Here is a 22,403-nt window from a genome sequence, read left to right as displayed (position 1 = left end):
AAAATCAAATATTTATGAGAAAGAAGGATGAAATGTTCAGGATTTACTAACTAAAAGGTAAAAAGTCAGCAGGATGGATTTAAAGCTGTGAAGCTGCTTCCTTCTAAACACAGAAGGAACAATATGTGATGAATATCAGCATCAGGTGAACAGACAGAAAGCAGGATGAGAATCTCACAGCTTCTAGATGGTGAGGAGAGAGAAATATTCACAATATGCACAACAACTTCCATCCATGCAGCTTCACTGCTTCATTATCCACATTTCTGGCTATAAATTCTCTAAACTTTAATTTTTAGCTTGACTGCACCTGCGGCCTCCGCTACTGGGAGTTAAGGAGTTAACATCTCGTTTCCGGGTGTAAAGCAAGGCAAGGCAAATTTATTTGTATAGCACATTTCATGTACAAGACAATTCAAAGTGCTTTACATAAATCATTACAGCAGGGTGCAGAAAGCAATACAAGTGCATTAAAAAAATAAAAATAAAAAAAAGAAAATAAAAATAAATAAATACAGATTAAAAGAAATGCAATTAATGGAATAAAAGCAGAAGGAATATGCTAAAAAATAATAGATAAAATGCAAGAAATAAAGTTAAAGACAATATTAAAACATGATTCCAGCTTGAAAGAACCAGATGTAGATTTTGACTTTTAAATAAAAACTATTGAAATGCAGCAGAGAACCGGTGGGTCTTAATTTAAATAAACTGAGTGTTTCAGCTGATCTGAGGCTTTGTGGGAGTTTGTTCCAGACATGTGGAGTATAGAAGCTGAATGCAGCTTCTCCATGTCTGGTTCTGACTCTGGGAACTGATAAGAAACTGGATCCAGATGACCTGAGGGTTCTGGTAGGTTCATACTGGGTCAAGAGGTCTCTGATGTATGTTGGTCCTAAACCATTCAGAGCTTTCTAGACCAGCGGGGCCTCGGTCTCCTGGTGACATTGTAATATGTATCTGTGTGTCATCTGCGTAGCTATGGTAACTAATGTTGTTTTTCCTCATGACCTGTGTCAGTGGGAGCATGTAGATGTTAAACAGAAGAGGCCCCAGGATGGAACCTTGGGGAACTCCACATGTAATTCTTGTCTGCTCAGATGTAAAATTACCTATTGATATAAAGTACTTTCTATTCTCTAAATAAGATTTAAACCAGAGTAGTGCAGTGCCAGAGAGGCCCACCCAGTTCTCCAGTCGTTTAAGTAATATATTGTGGTCAACTGTATCAAATGCAGCACTGAGGTCCAGTAAGACTAAGACTGACATTTTTCCATCGTCTGTATTCAAACATATGTCATTAATGACTTTGGTCAGAGCATCTCAGTGCTGTGGTGCCGTCTAAAACCTGACTGGAAGACATCGTAGCAGTTGTTTGTGTTAAAAAGTTGTTTAGCTGATGAAAAACAGCTTTTTCAATTATCTTACTTAGAAAAGGAAGATTTGAAATCAGCCTGTAGTTGCTCATTTGTGTCATGTCTATATTGTCTCTTTTTAGCAGGCGTTTGATTACAGCTGTTTTTAAAAGTTCTGGGAAGACGCCCGAAATTAAAGATAAGTTAACAATCTGTAACAGATCTGGCTCCAGAGTCTTTGAAACCTTTTTGAAGAAACCTGTGGACAGGATGTCCAAGCAGCAAGAGGAGGAGTTCAGCTGACGTAAGATTTCTCCCAGATCTTTGCTTTTAATGGGATTAAACTGTGTCATGGTGCTTAAACTGGTTTTCAATGGACACAGTATGTCTGTTGAACCTGCTGTTGATAAACCAACTGCTTGTCTGATATTTTGGATTTTTTCTGTGAAGAATTTGGCGAACTCATTGCAGGCCTTGGTGGAAAAATAGAATAGAATAGAATAGAATAGAAGTACTTTATTCATCCCAAGCTGGGAAATTTAGGTTCAGGTGCTGTTGACACAGGAGGGTTTGTTAACCTGTCAACAACAGCGAAACGGATCCAAGCTTTATGACAGTTTTTGCTAATACCGTCAGAGAAATAGGACTTTCTTGCATTCCTCAGTTGTAGATTATAAGAGTGAAGTTTCTCTTTATACATGTCATAATGAACCTGTAGATTTGTTTTTCTCCATCTCCATTTTCTTTTTCCATGCTTTACCAGTGTGGAATTTCTCCCTGGAGACTTTTTTCTTTCCAGAGACAACTTTCACATTAATAGGAGCAATGGTATCCATAATACTTAACATTTTAGCATTAAAACTAGTGACAAGCTCATTGGCTGAACCCCCTGATAGGGCAGGTGTTAAAGAGAAGACCTGGTTAAACACCCCAGTCGTGTTTTTAGTTATACACCTCTGCTGAGAAATTTGTGTGAACAGGAATCGTACTCTCAAAGAAAACACAGTAATGATCAGACAGGCCCACATCACACACAGTCACCTTGAAAACATCCAAACCCTTCGAAATCACCTAGTCTAGAGTGTGTCCTCTAATGTGTGTGGGCTCTGTTATATGTTGAGTCAGCCCAAAGTTCTCCAGAATGTTACCAAGATCTTTAGTCGCTTTGTCCTGAGGATTGTCTACATGGATGTTAAAATCGCTAACAATAATTACAAAGTCAAAATCCAAACAGATTAAAGTCAGCAGTTCACTAAACTCTTCATAAAATTCTGCGCAGTGCCCTGGTGGTCTATAGAAATTTAGATATATTATTTTATAACAAGCTTTCAACTGAAGAGCCACATATTCAAAAGAAGACAAACTTCCTAGAGATACCTGCTTACACTGAAATGATTCATTAAATAAAACTGGGTGTAGTGTCAGATGTGCAACTAAAGGTGTGTGGTATCCACAGAAAGTCCAGAATCTCAGCTCACAGCTCAGCAAAACCATTTCTATGTCCACCAAACACAGTTAAGACAACAGATAATTCAAAGACCAGCTACATAAAGTCCTAAAAATATGTAAACACAGATGTCTCCCCATGAACACGAACAAACGACTCCTCTACTGAAAGCTCACATCTCACAGATCTCACAGATTCCACAGCTGGAAGTTTCATCTCGTTTTGACTTCAGAAACCAGAGCCTGCGATGATTTAGTGTATCAGGCCTTTGCAGTGATACAGAAATATCCAGAACACAAGCTGCCTTTAGGATCATGTTTTCCACTGATTTCCATGCAGTTTTCAACAGAACAATTCAAAACCACCACCCACTACTGCACATCCTAAAATGTTTACATGACAAGTAGGACACAATAACACCTGAAAAGCGTCATCGCTCGGTACCCTTGTGTTGTGAGAATAAATAGCACCCATGTCCCAGATTTCATATGTATGGTAACAAATTAAGTTAAAGTGGAAAACTTGAAAAACTATATCATGGATTAATGTTGTCTAGGATGTAATGATTATTTTTTATATGTTTCTATAAAGATTTCTGATTGTATTTGTGTCAAATCAAATCTTTAAAACCTTCAAACTCTGTTATATTAACAGCCCCCTAAAGAGGTTTCACTTCTATCTTCAGTGTCTCAGCAGTGGTAGTGTGTAGCTCTGTGGGCTAAACTCTGATGGATAGTTACCCTTTAGCTGATCTACGGAGGTTTTCCAGGAATTTATATCCTATACAGGAGGTTTACAATCCAGGCACAAAATGTAGTGTTTATTCAGAGACTATATGGTAAATCCACAATGATCCATGATGACAGCATTATTTATCACATTTCATCATAAAAAAAGTAGGGATGGGACTCGATTAAGAAAATAATCTAATTAATTAGGAGCTTTGTAATTAACTAATCTTGAATAATCACATTTTAATTGTAAGAATATTTGCCCACAAAAAACTTTTTTTTTCATATAAATTTATTTTAGTTGACAACTGAATCAAAAAATAGACACAGATTTAAATATTGTAATCTGAGTTAAGAGTTTAAAACATGCTACTTCTAACTTTTAAAATGTTTTTGTCCACACTCTACATTAGTAGTAAATAATATATGATGGTACGCCAGGACGGGACCAGCCAGCAGCAGCTTTACACGTTGCCGTCTTCACACCAGCAGAGGTGAACATCTGCTTTGAATGCAGCCGTGAAGGCTTTCGGATGGGGGAGGGGCCTGCAGCAGCGCCGCGGCTCGTTGAGAAGAAGGCCCCCATAACACCAGAAAAAATCTCTGTATGTTCTGCTAGTCGATTTCTTTTAAATAGAGTCACTAGATGGGTCTGAAAACTTGCTAAATATAGCACCACAGTTGCCAAGTTGTTAGCCGAGCTTTGACATGTGCATCAGTCTTTTCGGTGTACCAGGAACTCGTGCACTGACAAATGTCCCATGTTGTTTGGAATTCAAACTGCTATTAATTTTAATTAATTTTAATATTTTTTTTAATTAATAATCATAATTAATGTGTTAAAGTCCCACCCCTTAAAAAAAGATCACCACCACTACTATGTTGCTAAGAGACCTCTATTTAGACCTGGACATGATGATGAAGCCACTTCCTGTCATACTTTCCACCAATCAGAGAGCTTAGATTGACGGTAACGTCCAATCAGGAGCAGCCAAAGATCAACCAGTGAGCAGAAAGTTCTATGTGTGTGTGAAAAGAAGAAAAATAATGCTCCTCTATGGCTGGAATAAAGCCAAGAAGACGTTTCTGATGCACGGTGGCGCCACAAAGCAGCTGAGCTGGAGTTGGTTTAGTGAGGATAGCAGGTAAATAGTAGCAGGAATAACTGGAAATGAGGAAAAAGTGGAAACATGGAAATAGTTTCTGTTGTGTGTTTGTTTCAATAACAATATTTTTTCTCCTGAAAGCCAAGACTTGAGAGAACGATGAGATGAGAAAAGGTTTGGTCACTGTTGGTCTGTGTGTTATTTCTACAAAGTTCTGTCATAACAAGTTGTTCTTTTTCTTGGCCTTTATGATGCTATATCTATACATTACAGCTACAATGCGACAATGCGATGTTTTGTTCGTCTAGTAAGTGTTTACCTGTAAGAGTCTCCCGTCAGTGTACGTCGGAATACATGTACAATCGACAGGCTTTGTTAAACATCCAAAGAAACAAGATCTGCAAAGTTTTAAACTCGGACGTAACAAAGACGCTAAAGGAACTAGGATTGCTACGCCGGCCTGCTACCTCACCGGTCTCGCCTGCTACCCCTCCCCCGGAAAAGAGGTGTTGGAAGCGGTGCGCAAGGACAAGAAAGAGGGGCATCCGAGCTAGGCTAGAGGCTAATCCAACACGCCCAGCCATACCATCTATTCTCTTGGCGAACGTACGTTCACTGGATAACAAAATGGATCACATACGACTTCTGAGATCAGCGAATCGAAAAGTGAGTGACTGTTGTGTGCTTGTTTTCACTGAAACATGGCTAAAGGATAACACTCCAGACTCTGCCATACAACTGGAGCAGCTAACCTGCTACAGAGCGGACAGGGCTATCACGGACAGAGGGAAGACCCGGGGTGGCGGGGTCTGTGTTTACATCCGCGATGCGTGGTGCCGGGATGCTACTGTGGTAGGCAAACATTGCTCACCACTGGCAGAATTTATGATTGTGAAGTGCAGGTCTTTCCATCTACCCAGGGAAACAAACGCAATTCTTATATTTGCGATTTACATCCCACCGACAAACAACAACAGTGATAGAAACGCAGCGCTTAACGAACTGTATCAGGCTATCAGTGAACAACAGACGGCACATCCAGACGGTTTCACCATCCTCGCTGGAGATTTCAACCATGCTGACCTCAAAGCCGTTCTTCCAAAGTTTCACCAGCATGTGCACTTCCCAACAAGGGGAGACAACATCTTGGACTTAGTGTACACATCACATAAAGGAGCTTACAAAGCCATCCCCCTCCCTCACATCGGGCTCTCCGATCACCTCACTGTTATGCTAATGCCAGCATACAGACCAAGAGTGAACCTCATCAAGCCCAGCATCAAACAAAAGAGAGTGTGGCCACAGGGAGCCACATCTGCACTACAGGACTGCTTTGAAACAACAGACTGGGACATGTTCAAGCAAGCAGCCACCTACAATGACACTACAGACATTGAGGAGTACACAGACACGGTGACCTCCTACATCACCAAATGCATTGATGATGTGACACACATTAAAACCATCACCACTCGGGCTAACCAGAAGCCATGGCTGACAGGGGATGTCCACAGGCTGCTGAGGGCCAGAGACAACGCCTTCAGAGCAGGGGATGAATCCGGCCTGAGAACAGCAAGAGCCAACCTGTCCCGGGGCATCAGGAAAGCAAAGAAGGACTACACACACAAGATAACCTCACACTTCAGAGACAGCAAGGATGCACAGAGTCTCTGGCAGGGCATTCAGGCCATCACAGACTACAGGCCCGCGCCACGGAGCTGTGAGAGCGACACCACTCTGCTCAACAACCTGAATAGCTTCTTTGCACGCTTTGAAGCAGAGAACAACACCACCCCACAGAAAACCCCACCATCTCCTCACGACCAGACCCTGTGTCTGTCTGCCGCCAGCGTGAAGAGGACACTCTCCACCATCAACACACGGAAAGCAGCAGGACCAGATAACATCCCCGGTAATGTGCTGAAAGAATGCGCAGAGGAGCTGAAGGATGTATTCACAGACATCTTCAACACCTCCCTTAAACAAGCAATTGTCCCGTCATGCTTTAAAGCCACTACAATCATACCTGTGCCAAAGAAATCATCACCATCCTGCTTCAATGACTACCGTCCTGTGGCACTGACACCCATCATCATGAAGTGCTTTGAACGGCTAGTCATGTCTCATGTCAAATCCACCCTCCCCCCCACCCTGGATCCCTTCCAGTTTGCATACAGAGTCAGACGATCCACAGAGGATGCAATTTGCTCTGCCCTCCACCCAGCTCTCACTCACCTGGACAAGAAGGACTCATATGTGAGAATGCTGTTCATAGACTTTAGTTCAGCATTCAACACCATCATACCACAACAACTCATCTGCAAACTGGACAAACTAGGCCTCAGCACCTCCCTCTGCAACTGGCTGCTTGACTTCCTAAGTCAGAGGCCACAAGTGGTGCGTGTAGGCAACAACACCTCTGGCAGCATCACCCTGAGCACGGGGGCTCCTCAAGGCTGTGTGCTCAGTCCCCTGCTCTTCACTCTGCTCACACACGACTGCACACCAACCTACAGCTCCAACCATCTTGTGAAGTTTGCGGATGACACAACTCTGGTGGGGCTCATCACCAAAGGAGATGAATCCCACTACAGGAAAGAGGTCGACCTCCTAACCAGCTGGTGCAAGGACAACAACCTTCTGCTGAATGTCAGCAAGACAAAGGAGATAGTTGTCAACTTTCAGAGAGGCCACACACAACACCTGCCACTAACCATCAACGGCACTGCAGTGGAGAGGGTGAGCAGCACCAAATTCCTGGGGGTGCACATCAGTGAGGACCTCTCATGGACGACTAACACCACATCACTGGCAAAGAAGGCACAACAACGCCTCTACTTCCTGCGTAAGCTCAAGCGCGCCAGCGCTCCACCACCCATTCTGACCACATTTTACAGAGGGACCATTGAAAGCATCCTTACCAGCTGCATCACCGTGTGGGGTGGGAGCTGCACTGACTACAACAGGAAAGCCCTGCAGCGCATTGTGAATACAGCTGGCAAGATCATTGGAGCAACACTCCCCTCCCTACAAGACATCTACAGCACACGCCTCACCCGAAAAGCCATCACCATTGTGAGCGATGCAAGCCACCCCGCACACAACCTGTTCAGCCTCCTGCCCTCTGGACGGAGGTACAGGAGCCTCCACTCCCGCACCACCAGACTCACCAACAGCTTCATCCATCAGGCTGTGAGACTGCTAAACTCTCGCCCCACCCCCCTGCCCCTACCCCCTCCCCCCCAACCCCAGCCCCAACTAAACTCTCGCCCCCACCCCCCTGCCCCTACCCCCTCCCCTCCAGCCCCAGCCAGCAGAACCAAAGACTGTTAACATTACTGCTACTAAGTATGCTGCTAAGTGCGATTACTGCCTTGCACTACAAACCCTGCAAACACTTGTATTACTTGACTGCCTTGCACTATAAACCCTGTAAATACTTGTAACTTTAAACTGCACTACAAACCCTGAGAATACTTGAAACTTTAACTGGAGCTGCTTCCTCACAGTATATCTCTTCATATTGTAAAACTACTGGAAGACTCAAATGCACATATGCTGATCTTGTTTGTGATACCTCTTAGCCTTGTTTTTGATACCTTTTATTTATTTAAGGACCAGACTTGTCTGTGCACTTTATTGTTTGTCTTGTCCTACTTGTCTTGATACCTGTATACGCATGGGGCAGTGAGAAACGTAATTTCGATTCCTTTGTATGTTATGGGCATGTGAAGAAATTGACAAATAAACCTGACTTTAAGACTTTAAGACTTTACATCTACATTAGTTTACTTCATACAGAATTTACAGAATCTGACAGCTGAGGCTGTCCTGAAAAAATAATGTCTGCATGTTGACTGGGATTAAAAGGTTGAGTTTCTACAGTTTTACATACAAAAGAGGCAGATCAAAAACAGTAAAAAAAAAATAAAATAAATAAAAAAAAATATATAGCTCGAAGTTTAAAGGGTAAAAGAAGTTAACTTTTACCCTTTAAAGGAACTTTAAAGATGACTATCAGCCTGTTACAAGCAACTCCAAAAATTGTATCAAAGTTGTTTTAAAAAAAAAGGATAATAAAGATAAATTTTTAAAAAAGCATAAATTAAACATACCTTTTTCAAAATATCTTTGATTAAGGAGCGGCTATTATGGGATAGAATATTTTTACATTTTAATTAAGAAAGATTTTCAAAGATGAGCACTTTTTGTTTTTGTATTTATTTATTTATTTTTTTTTTTTTTTATGTTTGTTGTAATCTGAAAAACAGACCAAAAAGCATAAAAATGGCAAAACCTTCAACATGATTGAGTTCTTAAAAAATAAAGAGAAACTAGAAGACTGAGCTCTGACGGTTTAGGCTTGATGGTGGTGAGCTGTTTCCATGCTTGAGGTAAATGCTGTGAACATACGGATTGCTTTGGCTGTGGTTGTAGTAACAAATAAATGACCAAACATTAAAGGCATGCATGGTTTGAACCCATGTTGTGTTCAACAGATATGACAAATGTGATCTCAGTACACGGCAGGAGTTTAGGAAGTAACTTCTGTATCACACTCAACCAGTTCAGTTCACTGCACAGACACATCCCCTGCAACGTTATAACCTTTATGAAGCAATGTGTGACAAGAGGAAGTTTAACCACAACAGAACTGTGGTCACACTCAGCATCAGCATCCAAAGCCTCCGGCCATAAACACCGCCACATTTTCTCTCTAGCAGGCTTGGCAGAGGTCTGCGACAGAGCTACTGCAGGATAATTAGCACCATTCATTAGATTTTCTGCTGAGCAGGGTGTGCAGACTCGTGCTGTGGTCGTAGCCAGGGGAGGTCTAATACATAAAACCATATTATACCACAGCTAAGCCCCTCTTTTTGTTGGATCATAGGGAATGCATATAAACACCCATGTTCATGCTGGTGCTTTATGTACAACATCAATGAAAGCTGTAGAAAAGAGGGTCCAATTCAATGAGCCGCAATTAATGAAAAGCATGTCCAGGTCCATTAGCTGGAAAAACTTTGTAATTAGGTATTAGATTTGATAGGCTTGAGAAAATTCCATCATTACAGATTTATTTATGAAATATATGGGAAAAAAACGGAGTGGGATAGCTGGTGAAATTAATATGTCTGAACCTGGACCTGAAATCTGCCGGGCTGATGTAAGCAGGACATAATGAACTGAATGATGCTATGAAGCTTTCCTTTGTATGGTCACTGTAGTTATCTCTTTCTTCCAAGAAAAGTATCTCTCTCTCTCTTTTACTCACTCATTCACTTACACACAAGCGTGTGTGCAAACTTAATCAGAAATAAAGGTCACTGGCTGGCTGCAAACGTCTGAAAGTTGCTTGAAGATAATGAAACGAGCAACTCATTTTCTTAGTGACACAAAAGGCTGAATATTTTCCCACACCATTCAAAAACACATTTATCACATATGCATACTTTTTCATTGAACTATATTTGCTGTCATCATCTGAAAATCCATCCAATATAATAGCCAGCTTTATAGTCACACACACACTCCCACACACCTCCTCCCAGTAGCCAGCAGTGCTCACTCAGGAGTCAGACGTGTTGTCTGGCCTCAGCTCAATTTGTCCGTTAACTAAAGGTCATGCCGAGTGTGTTTTACCAAGGAGTCGGTATTTCAGAGTTCATTTGCTGCTTCTACCTGCAGCCTACAGCTCAGAGTCGAAGACAGCATTTTATAGACAGACCAAGAAAAGCTGCAAGAGAAAAGATGCTTCGGGGGAGTGACGATAAACCAAGAGGGACAAAAGTAACTGTTCAGTCAAATGAAGACTGATGAACCACCATTTAAAAAAAAAAAATCTTTCAATAATAACAAATACATATTGTAAAAAATGGCTGATTAAAATGTGTCTGATGATTCATGTTATCAAAAGTAAATCTTCTTGATGATATTTATAATTTAAATCTATGCTCGGCTTTACAAACTCTTAATCATGAACACTGAGCTTCAGGCATAACATATCTAATTTCTATTAATCTGGTACTTATGTCAAACGTTATGACAGCCAAAAAGTACTCATCTGTGTTAGGAGTTGATAAAAAAATCCATAGCTGCTGTTAATGCTGTGGATTATTGTTGATGTTGTAAATTGATGTATATTTATTTCAGATCTGCTCCTGTCCAGAACAACTTTAAAATTACAATGAAATTCTGTCAAACATTAAGTCATACGGAGGTTTGATGAAATGCTTGTGAAATTCCTTGTAGATGTGCCACCAAGGCAACTTCTGAAATGTTCTGTTTGGTGAAATCACATCAGAAAAAACAGCAGTAGAACTCAGGACTATGTGTAATAGTGAAAATTCCACATGAACAATGTGAAGGAACTCAAGGGACTGAACAGCTGTGTAGCCAAAAGAAAACCAGTAATCAATGAGGCTAACCAGAGAAAAAGGCTTCAGGTTGTTAGGCAGAGGTGGGTAGTAACGCGCTACATTTACTCCGTTACATTTACTTGAGTAACTTTTTGAAAAAAAATTACTTCTATGAGTATTTTTAATGGCTTGTACTTTTTACTCTTACTTAAGTAAATTTATGAGCAAATAACGCTACTCTTACTCCGCTACATTGGGCAAAAGTGGACTCGTTACTTCTCTTTATAACGTTTGTTTTTCTCCCGTGGATAACCATATGACCATGTTCCACCAGTCAAATGTAGCAGCAATAATCACATGACTCCGTCTGACCTATCAGACGTACCCATGCTGCAACTTGCACGGAAACAAAATATTAGCGGCATAAAGTATTTTCTTCCGCAGACGAGCTACGGCGAAAAACAAGGGGAAAATGGCAGCAGCAAATGTCTGCATTGAAGAAGAGGACACAACAGAAGACGGCGAAGTTGGCGAACATCCCTGGCCTCATATTCAAAGCATGTTTAGCTTGCGCAAAACGCAAAAGAACAGCTGTGTAATGCGGTGTCTTCTGTGCCTACCAAAACAAACCGACATTTCAGCATTCAAAATCTCGACGTCTAATTTGAGGAAACACGTTGCGATAAGTATAACGTTATAGTTTTATTACATATCATTATCATTAGCCTACATATCAGTCATAATTCATCCAACAGTTCTTTCATCTGGGCTGCATCTAACGTTAAGGTTAGTACATCTAATAACCACATTAACAATAATAAAAAGGCACCCATCACTAATGTTTTAAAAGTGTTATTGTTCTCATTGTATACTATTCATGCACAAGAAATATTGTAAGTTAAACCTTTTTTCAGAGGCGTAAATTCAGCACCAGTACATAAATCACACAACTAAAGTGCAACTACAACACACTATTTACCACTCTTCCCGTATATAAAACTTTATGACTTAATATGTTATACTTTGAAGCCTCATTTATATTTTTCTGTCAACAGAAGGTTCACACCAACAGCATAAAGAAATACACAGACCTAAATGAGTCCCACAGAAAACGAAGGTCCTTCACTACAAGTGAACCACCTGCAAAAAGTGCAAAGCTCTCAGGCCCCTTCTCAAGCCCACAACGAGTATCCAAGGCAACATTTGATCATCTTGTAATCAGATTTGTCTGTGAGGCCAGCTTACCTTTTTCTGTGGTGGAGACACCATCGTTTAAGACTATGATGGGAACAATACTGCCTAAGCATACAGTAATGACAAGAAAAACATTGTGCTCAAAAATACAGGAAGCTGCCAAAACAATGAAGAACACTATTATAAAAACGCTCAGTACTGTTAACTATGTTGCAACAACCACAGACTGCTGGTCAGCCCGACAGCGCAGCTACTTAGGAGTGACCTGCCACTGGATTCATGACAGCACCTTAGAAAGGCTCTCTGCTGCACTGGCTTGTAGGCCTCTTAAAGGCTCACACACCTTTGATGTGCTTGCAGCAGCGTTAGAAGAGATACATTCTGAATATCAAATAAGAGATAAGGTGACAAGGACAACCACTGACAGTGGTTCCAACTTTCTAAAAGCTTTTCGAATATATGGCGAAGATGAAGAAGTCACCAATGAAGAGGAGGAGATGGACATCACCAATGATGAGGCATCAGAGGATGAGTGTGAGTCGGAGGTGGAGATCCAGGATGTCTCTGCTGTGTTGAATGATAATACAGGCCTTGAATACCAACTTCCAAGGCACCAAAAGTGTGCCTGCCATCTCCTAAACCTGATGTCTACAGTAGATGCTGCTGCCACGGCAGTGACCAATGACACATACAAAAGGCTGTCTCGATCTGCTTTTGCAAAGTGTTCTGCTCTATGGAACAAAACCAGTAGGCCAACCATGGCCTTTGAAATAGTGGAACGTGAATGGAAGCTGCAGTTCCTCCAACCAACTCAAACACGTAGGAGCTCCCTGTTCCTGGCTGTGGAGAGAGTTGTACGCATTCAGAAAGAGCAAGGAGAGGCAGCAATTCAGAATGTCTGCACAGCACTGAAGATAAAGATGTAAGTTGACTTATGACATGTTTTAAACACAATTATGCATACAACCCATGGTTAATTCCACTGTTAATTCATTTAAACTGGTTTAGTCTGAGTTTAGTTTTAGTTTAATCCTGGCTTAGTACTGGTTTATTCTAGATTTAGTTTTGCATTCAATAAACTAGTATGTGGAGAGCAAACTATTTCTGAGGTGGTCCTCTGTGTGAACAGTTTGAAAACCACTAAACTAATTTAATTTCTGATCTGTGTGGGTTTTTTCTTTTAGGTTTAATCCTGCTGAATTTGGATTTTTGGCTGAGTACACTGCTGTCATGAAACCTGTTGCCATGGCCCTCAACATCCTTCAAGGGGAAACGTATGTGCACATGGGATTTTTGCTGCCAACACTTTACCAGTTGCAGGAGAAGCTAATAAGGCTGGAGTTATCCTGCAAAGTCTGAAGATCTCTAGTAGATGCCCTGCTCAATGGGATTCAGAAACGTTTTGGAGGCGCCATGGAGGACCCTGAGCTGATTGCAGCAGCAATACTCTTACCTCTTATACTCTTAAGATTTCGAACATTGTGGACAACAAAGGAGTGCATCTTAAAAGCTGGTATCTATATATATTTTTTGTTAATTTAAATTTGAGCTTGTAAACTCTGACTTGTCAGCTTTTGAAGTCCATGGTTAAGAATTGTATGCTGACCTATTTATTTTAAACAATTTCCGCAGGACTTGACTTCATTAGAAATCACCTAGACACAGACTCCGATGATGGCAGCACAAACAGCAGTCCCTCTGATGAAGATGACTTCTTTGCATCCATGAAATCAGGAAAACCACAAGCAGGAGAGCTGGAGAGGTACCTTTCATGTCCATCCTCTGAAGGTATGGATCTACTGCACACCTTTCCTCACATCAAGAAGCTCTCACTGAAACTCAACACTGGTCTTCCTGCATCTGCAGCCTGCGAGAGACTTTTCAGTCATGCAGGACTTAGGTTTACTGCTAAACGATCACAGCTTCACAGCAAGAATCTTGAGAGCCAGCTACTGTTGAAGCTTAACCGTCAGTTCACTGAGTGAGAACAAGCACCACACATGCACAGACTCAAAAGTGGCATGTACAACAAAAACACTCCCCCTAGCACACACACACAGTGTCTTCTGTCATGTCCTCTTCTTCATATCAGACATTTGCCATAACAGTGTTGTTTTAATGTTATTTTCTGGTTGCCAAGCATGCTGAGCCATTTGGAGCAAAAGTTAATCAGAAGTTTGTTTTGTGACTTGGAATAGTTTGCAGGGTTCTCACATACAGTACATACAATATGTTGTATGTTTTTTGTTGCTGTTAAAAAGCTTTTGTTTGAAAGCTTGTACAAGTTATTTATAAAGATGTCATTTATTTTGTTTTTTACTGATTATTTAGTTTATTTTTGAAAATACAAGAATTTGCACATTTTATTTATTTTATTGTCTGATTTTATAAATACAAAGAAATAAATCCAATGTTACATTTAAACAGTTACTCAGTACTTGAGTAGTTTTTTCAATAAGAACTTTTTTACTCTTACTTGAGTAATTTTTTTAGGTCTACTTTTTACTTTTACTTGAGTAAAAATATTTTGAAGTAACTGTACTCTTACTTGAGTAAAATTTTTGGCTAGTCTACCCACCTCTGTTGTTAGGGTAAGCATCAGGGTAAGAAGAGAAGCAGATGAAGGGATGCAGCATCATGTCTAGTGCTACTCTACAAGCCTGTGGGGGCAGTCTATGATCTGGGGTTGCTGCTGTTGGTCAGGTCTAGGTTCAGGTCTAGGTTCAGCAACATTATGTGTCCAAAGAATGAGGTCAGCTGATACCTGAATATATCGAATGAGCAGGTTATTCTGTCTTCCCTGATGGTGCGGCCATATTCCAAGATGACAATGCAGGATTCATGGTGTCAGACTGTGAAAGTCTGGTTCAGGGAACAGGAAATACCATTTTCATACATGGATTGGCCACCACAGATTTCAGACCTGGACCCCACTGAGAATCTTTGGGATGTGCTGTAGTTTGGACTCCCCAATCATCAATACAAGAGCTTAGAGAAAAATTAATGCAACTCTGGACAGAAATAAATATGAAGATGATGCTACACAGAACGCTGCTGGGATCAAAGCTGAAGGAAGTCCTATGAAATATTAAAAGGGCCAGCTTTGTTTGTACAGCAACACAAAGTCATCTCGAGTTATTTCACAATCAATTTTAGCTCATTTGTTGTACATGAATTAAAACAAATCCACACAAGTCCAGTTCCAAATGACTATTATCATTCAAGCCAGTTCGTAAAAAAAAAAAAAAAAACAGTTGTCTATAGCAAAGAAAAGCCAACAGATTGCACCAAATGTTGACTTTGATTCTATTCCTCCTCCTGAGCATTTACAGAGCAGCGGGCAACATTGGAAAGCAGAGTGGAGTTCTTGATTTCCAATTGTTATCTGCTTCTTTTCCAGCACCCTACGTAGGACCCAGTGTCTGATGTATAAAACTCTCTACTTTCAGGACTTTAACTGTGTATACACAAAACCAGAAATGTTTTCCTTGTATCTCGCAGCCAGTAGATAACAGAGTCGTATGCTTCAGTGGGGCAGTGCAGACACGATGTGTTCAGTGTAGTCATGGCACAACATGTTGTGTTTAAAGTCATACTGAAACAGTGACCATTTGATTTAATGTGTAGTTCAGGGTTTATTTTGGGGGTCTTCTTTTGGTTTTTGTTTTGTTTTTATTTCTGCAATGTTATCATTTATGCTCTGTTTCAAATGTTATCAAACGTCTCTGCACACATACTCCCATCTGTCTTTAACATTGTCATGGATGTTACTACTAGAGGGCAGTGCAGAGTTCACCTCAGAGGTATGACGTCAGTTTCAGACAATAACAAACATAGTGATGGTGAAGGAGATCATGATAATGTTCATTCTCAGAAAGACATATAAAAAAAGCAGCACAGTTGATGGTGGTGGTCTGTGTGACCATCACAGGTTCTTCTTCGTTCCTTTTGCTGGTCGCACATGAGCAATACTACCCAGTTAGCTAGTTATCTACAACAGCCCTGGAAACTGACCAAATATACACATAAAGGATGCAGAAGACAAACAAAAAGGCTCCATTGCATGTGAATACATAGTTACGAGCATACATTGACCTTGAGCGTCAAAATGATGGTCTAGAAAAAATATTTATGGTGTATTCTGTGTTCATGAAACAAAACACATCAGACTAAAAGTTGATATTGGCGCAAAGGGCAAAAAGGCTTGATCAGGAAATCCTGTATGTTCCTCTTTAAAGTTAATTTAATGGATTCCGTCATGCAAACCACTTGATGAAGAATTTAAAGAAAACCTATTTCACTTTAAGGTCCTCTTTACAACGCAGGAGGATAAAAATATACAAAGTTGTATGTTTATCCCCCTAAATTTTGCCATCTGATTTAAAAAAAAACACAGAAAAAAAAAAAAAAAAACTAGCAAATCTGAGTGTTTCGAAGGGAAAGGTTATTAAGGTTGTGTTGTACAGAGGTAGATAAAGCCAGTATATCTAAGTATCAACAAACTGCACATTACTATTTCCTAAGAGAATAAAGTGATGTGCGGATAAGATATTCCCTGGAGTTTTGGTCATGAAAACACATCTTTCTTTCACGCACACATGCACAGCCCTGAGGTATCAGCCTTTGTGCAGAAAAACGTAGTCAGAGACGTCCTTATCAATGCTTGGTGATAATAAAGAAGACGGGGTACTTTCCTCCCCCTTTCAGAGCAGATGACAAAGAAAATGCAGGACTTTGTGAGATGTCGAGCTGCAGACCAGCCTCCCACCCTCTCCAGGCTCACCTCCCTCCTTCTCTCCTGCCACCCACCCTTTCTTTTCCTCTGTTTCCTTTTGTTGCTTGAGAGACACCTCAGATCGTGTTGCAGAACAGAAAGCGAACAGGCGACAGGTGATACCATGTCTGCTTTCAGGTAAGGAATGTCCAGCGATAATAAGAGGAGGGAAAAAAGGCCAGAAAGGACGGAGGAAAATCAAAGAGTAGCAGGTAGAAAATAGACCTCCATGTCTCAAACCTGAATTTATCTCTCATGAGCAAGAGAGTTTCCCACAAAACACATAGTTGAAACTGGGAAAAGGGGTCAGGGTGCAAAATATACTTCATCAATATGCCTCACACATGCCCAGCCCTGGAGAGGAGTCACACTGGTGTTCAGATCAACAGGAAAAAGAACATCTTCTTGTCCACTAACATTTTTTCTTTTATTCATAAGCATCAAGATCCTTTTCTTCACTTTGCTCCAGATGAATAAAACGTGGCTATGACCATCTACAGAAACTCAGCACACCCCCACATCTTCTGTCTAACAGAGCTCTATACTGCTGGTGCCTTTAAGAACATTTCAGACAGGTGCTGGTGTCATTACCGTCGTACTTTTCAGACAGCCAGCCATGTTGGCGAGGAGCAGATCTACCCACTGTGAACGCGACTGGTCCGTCAGACAGGAATGGCCTCAGCAATCACAGAGAAGCCCGTGTGAGGAGCAGCAGAGCCCAAACACTGCCGCTACTGCTCAGCACTTGGCTTTTAACACTGTACGAGCTGCAAGCTTGTTGGACACGTGCTGCTCCGATTATTATCCATCATCCATCCATTGACATAGAAATAAACATATCTTTGAAAAAGAGGAAATTTACCCTGAAAAATTCAGGTGTAACAACAAGAACAAAAACAAAACTAAAACTGCTGGAGGGATGATCAAAATCTAATTTTCCTCCTGAGGTCAACCAGACGTACGTAGAAACTAATCTGGACTTAGACACACTGAAACACAACCTGGGTGTTGAGCTTTAAAATGTTCACATCATGGAAAAAACAACTGCAAGAATGCATTTATATTTGTAGACATAAAATCAGGATGTAATGCAAACCTTGCTCTACTTGTATTACTGCTTGGTTATAATAACCAGGGTATTACAGAGTGATGTAATCATAGTTACACAGATTTTCACTCTGGATCAACGTTAATGGATCGCTGTTCACTGATTGGAGAGTTAAACCTCTAACTGTTCTGAACTGTTGGACTGATTTTTTATTCTGTTTCCACCACAGTGACAAGAAGTGTCTTGGGAATGAAACTCCGAGCTGAAAACTGGTCTCTCTCCTGTCCTGCATATGCTCAGAAGCTGAACTTCTGCTTGTAAATCCGTTGTCCAACAAATGCCAGCCCACAGGGACGTGACAGCATGTGCATCACATGTGTGGATCTACAACTGATAAATTCTTTAACTGGAATTCTCTTCCCAGTATGCGGATGACAAAATGATTTAATGTTTGTTGTGTTGTTGCTCCACATGTGTACATGGCAGATGTTAGACTTCCTTGATTGTAGGTGCTTCTCTGAAAGTGAAGATTGGTGGAAGAAGATCTTTAAAAGTCTCTTCTGCTTGAAGGACCAACGTCTCTATTATGTTCTTCATTTGTGAAGCAGAAAGGTTGTGTTCAGTAGAAGAACAGACACGGTTCATGTCCACGTCCTTGGAGCAGATGAAAGAAGTTCCCAACGAGAGGCGCTATGCATTGTTTGGCTCTCTTGATAGTGTTAGTGGAGTAGCCTCTGGCTTTAAACTGACTCATTTTAAACATCCCATGATGCACCGAGCACCGTCTTCCATCTTCATCCCTCTGCTCTTTTTTCCATGTATAAATTTCTGACCGTACTGATGTCATTACCCAGTGTTTCTTCGCTCTCAGCTGGTCCTCCTGAACTCCCAGAGGGATTTTTTTTATTCCTGCCGTCTGCTGCTCCGTGCAGCTCAGGATGGGGGATTAAATCAAAGTCAAGTTTCAGTGCAATCTGTTAGTTTTCTTAACCAGGTGATTATTTGACCTGAAGTGGGTTATATGAATACTGTTATTATAAACTGGACTAATGTGGATTTTTAATGAATCGAGTTAAAATTGATTATTTCTGTAAACCTTGAAGTGACTTTGTTTTGAGTTGGTGCTATGAAAATAACGCTGAATTGAACCTGAATTGAATTGTGACATCAGTATTCTCATCACACAGTATAGCAGTGAAAATATTTCTTGTAAATCTCAGTTTAAAACTTAATCTAATAAAATCAAATATACACTACTAGTTAGAGGTTTGGTTGCACTTTCCCAATAAATCAAATGGGTAAGTTGGTCCAAACTTTGACAGGTAGAGTATTTGTCAAAGAACGATGATAATTTCATGGTTTGTTGCCAAAAAGGTAAAGATTTAGCAGGATAAATTTCAAAGCTGAAGCTGCTTCATTCTAAACACAGAGAGGAAGTTATCAGCTTTCCAGCCATCAGGTGTGTTTTCCTGCTGGAACAGACAAAAAGCAGGATTTTTAATTTGTAATAATTTTACATGTTGATGCAATAATAACATACCCATTTTTTTCTTTTAAGAGAAAATAAATGTAATGATTAGGTTATATACTGTATGTTTAATTGTTCACCAAAATCAGATGCTGGACTGAGAGTTTTCACATCTAAAACATTGTTAACATGGATACTTTATGAGGCTGTGCCACTATTCGCCAAAATGGTACAGTAAATATGCTCCGATGCCACTGTAACATTCATACTAGATATATTTGTTGTAATGCACATGATAGGAAAAAATAAGGACTGGCAATGCAAAATAAATAAAACATTTTTCTTCCTTAATGCTGCCGACATGAAGATTGATTCCCTATTGGAGGGATTTTCAGTGTGTAAAACCAACTGTGTTATTTTCTGTGCCTCGGGAGGAGCTTTGTTATGTCAGGAAAATAAACTTTTATGTCACTGGCTTGGGTTCAAAGATTAGATATTTCACAGAAATTAGGCATTACAAACTGCATCAAAAAGATAAAATGCCTGAAAAGATGACCAGTGAACAGATCCAGCAGCGTAAATGCAGCCTGAATGGTAATTCTCTATTTCTAACAGAATTTCTACCTGAACTATACATTATGGAAGATGATGTTTTGGTAAAACAGTAACTGGAGTGTATTATTGTGGAATTGTTTCAGTGTTGGGGATTAATGAAAACTCTCCATTTAGACCATTCACACACACTATTACAGCTCTCCAAACTGAATACCTGTCTCTTCTAAGCAAACATACCCTCACACAGCAGTGAACGGTTTGCCTCTGAGACTGCAGATGCTGAGCAGCCACTCCACCTTTTGAGCCACAGCTGCCCTCCTTGGTAAAAGAGAAGGAAAATCCAGAGTCCTTTTAGTTAAAAATGGATCCTGTTAGAAAGCCAGGCAGGCAGTGTCAGGAAGGTTTAAATATATAGAATTTTGAGAAAAATTCTTTCCCTCAGCTTGTAAACATTGCCCTTAACTTGTTCATAGCCTTTGCTTTAGTTGCTCAGAAACATGTTTTTTCCTTTTCTTATGAGTAATCTTTCAGATGTACAAAACCACCTGCGTCCCTTCTGCATGGAGAGCGACAGCACTGCAGCCACAATACCTGTTAAATACCAACCTGTGTAGGTGTGTCTGTACGTCTGCTGTGTACAGTCTACCCTTTACATGCTCTGAACACAGAAATACGAAACCAAACGGGGAGGCAACACTGTCTTCAGCTTCTTTTACTCTTCCTCATTGCATAAAACGTTACGAAAGACGATCCTCTTGAGGAGGTTTCCAGGTCGCACCTGTGGTGTGTTGCATGGTAACCTGTGCATCTACACACTTTTTATCACTCCCTTCATTCAGTTACACAGGAATCAAATCGAACTGCTCAACTTCAAATGTGGGAAATATGATTTAGGTGGCTACTTTCACTTTTGCTTTCCACTTTCAAGCTCATCCTGAATTATGGGCCAGTTGCAGTGTGAACATTAAACAAAGCATGAACACCATTCCTCTCTATCTGTTGAGCCACATTTGCTTATTATACAGATGAAGGCTGTTTTAACTTGTTTACTGTACTTCAGAGGGACAGATGCACTTCAGTGACTCTTTTACCGGAGGGGGACCAGCAACATGTAGCACACAGAGATGGACAGAAGACAGTTAAAAACCTTCTAACCAGAAATATCTGTGGAAATCAGGAACATGCTAGCACATTCACACACCCATGTCAACTCTTAAAGCTGGAAGCAAACTCAATCTGTGCATTTACCTTGCAATGCTGAGTTGGTCGAGCCCCCCTGTAGTTGCCTCAGTCTCTTTCTGTGTGTGTTTGTGTCAGTGAGAGGGCAGCAGAGAATAGAGGCCGATCTAAGAGGTTCCTTTCCTTTTTACTGACACTGCCTGTATTTCTCCTACAACAATGTTAAAGCAGACAGGGAGTGCAGCCTCCTTGTTTACCTGACACTCTGCCTGTCCACAAAGCACGCTGGCTACTTGCCAGACTGCTCATTTACACCTTTACCTTTAGCTTGGTTAACTGTCTACAGTAGCTGCTTGCCCTCAGTGCTCACCTTTACACCTGTCAGGATACCCAGGCTGTATTTTAGCTGAGCTATGCAGCTGCTAGCTTCTCTCTCTCTCTCTCTCTCTCTCTCTGTGTGTGTGTGTGTGTGTGTGTGCATTAGCGTAGCCCTTCCTCCTCTCTTACCAGCACTCATCTAACCTGTTTGGCAATGTTGCTTGCATGTCTGCGTTTGTGACTGGCACATTTATCCACACCCATGCTGTAATACACACTGGTAAGGATTTGTATAGCTGCCTAAAGTTCAATAGTTTTTTTTTTTTTTTTATATATATATCAAGGGTTTGCAATCACTTTAGATTTTTTAATTTAGTGACAGTTTTTAGTCACTTTATATTTAATGGCAGAAAAAAGTATGGCCCCATGCATTAAAAATATGCATTTGGAATATGACAAGGACCATTATATAATGTCATTATTCCATCTTTATTCTTCAGCCTCTTGCTGTTGTGTATCTTATTCAGTTGTGCCCATTTAGTAGTGATGCCACAGAGACCAGTGGATCAACATGCTCGCCTTTGATAGTTCTTTGATTAGTGACTCATCAATAACCTCCAGCAAAAGAAAGTTGCTCCATTATCAGGCTCTTGCAGTGTTTCGGAAGGGAAAAAAAAATATAAATAGCTATTTGAAAAAGGAGTGGGATTAGACAGTGGTGGTAAAAGCACTCCTGCCTCATCATGAGCGGATGGATATCTGACCTGTGATGGACTGGTCTATTTATCTGGTCCACCAGTTTAACTGCTTATAGGACGACGGTCAATCGAGCATCAAAAAGAGGCAGAACCATCTCCAGGGTTTCCAGA

At 40.7% G+C, this 22,403-nt stretch overlaps 1 protein-coding gene across 2 annotated transcripts in view; it reads right to left on the bottom strand.

Annotated features, from left to right (window-relative positions):
• LOC121652648 (inactive N-acetylated-alpha-linked acidic dipeptidase-like protein 2) overlaps positions 1-21,559 on the bottom strand; it is a 613,163-nt gene extending 591,604 nt beyond the window's left edge. The window contains exon 1 of one of the 2 annotated variants that reach the window (XM_042005529.1): positions 21,286-21,559. The gene's annotated coding sequence lies outside the window, so the exon portion shown is untranslated. The remainder of the gene's footprint in view (positions 1-21,285) is intronic. The other variant, XM_042005530.1, reaches the window with a different exon arrangement.
• Between the last annotated feature and the right edge of the window lie 844 nt (positions 21,560-22,403).

This window comes from Melanotaenia boesemani, chromosome 14 (genome assembly GCF_017639745.1).
Source record: "Melanotaenia boesemani isolate fMelBoe1 chromosome 14, fMelBoe1.pri, whole genome shotgun sequence".
Lineage (NCBI taxonomy): Eukaryota > Metazoa > Chordata > Actinopteri > Atheriniformes > Melanotaeniidae > Melanotaenia > Melanotaenia boesemani.
Note: the sequence above shows the minus strand (reverse complement) of the source record. Positions and strands in the feature narration are given on the sequence as shown.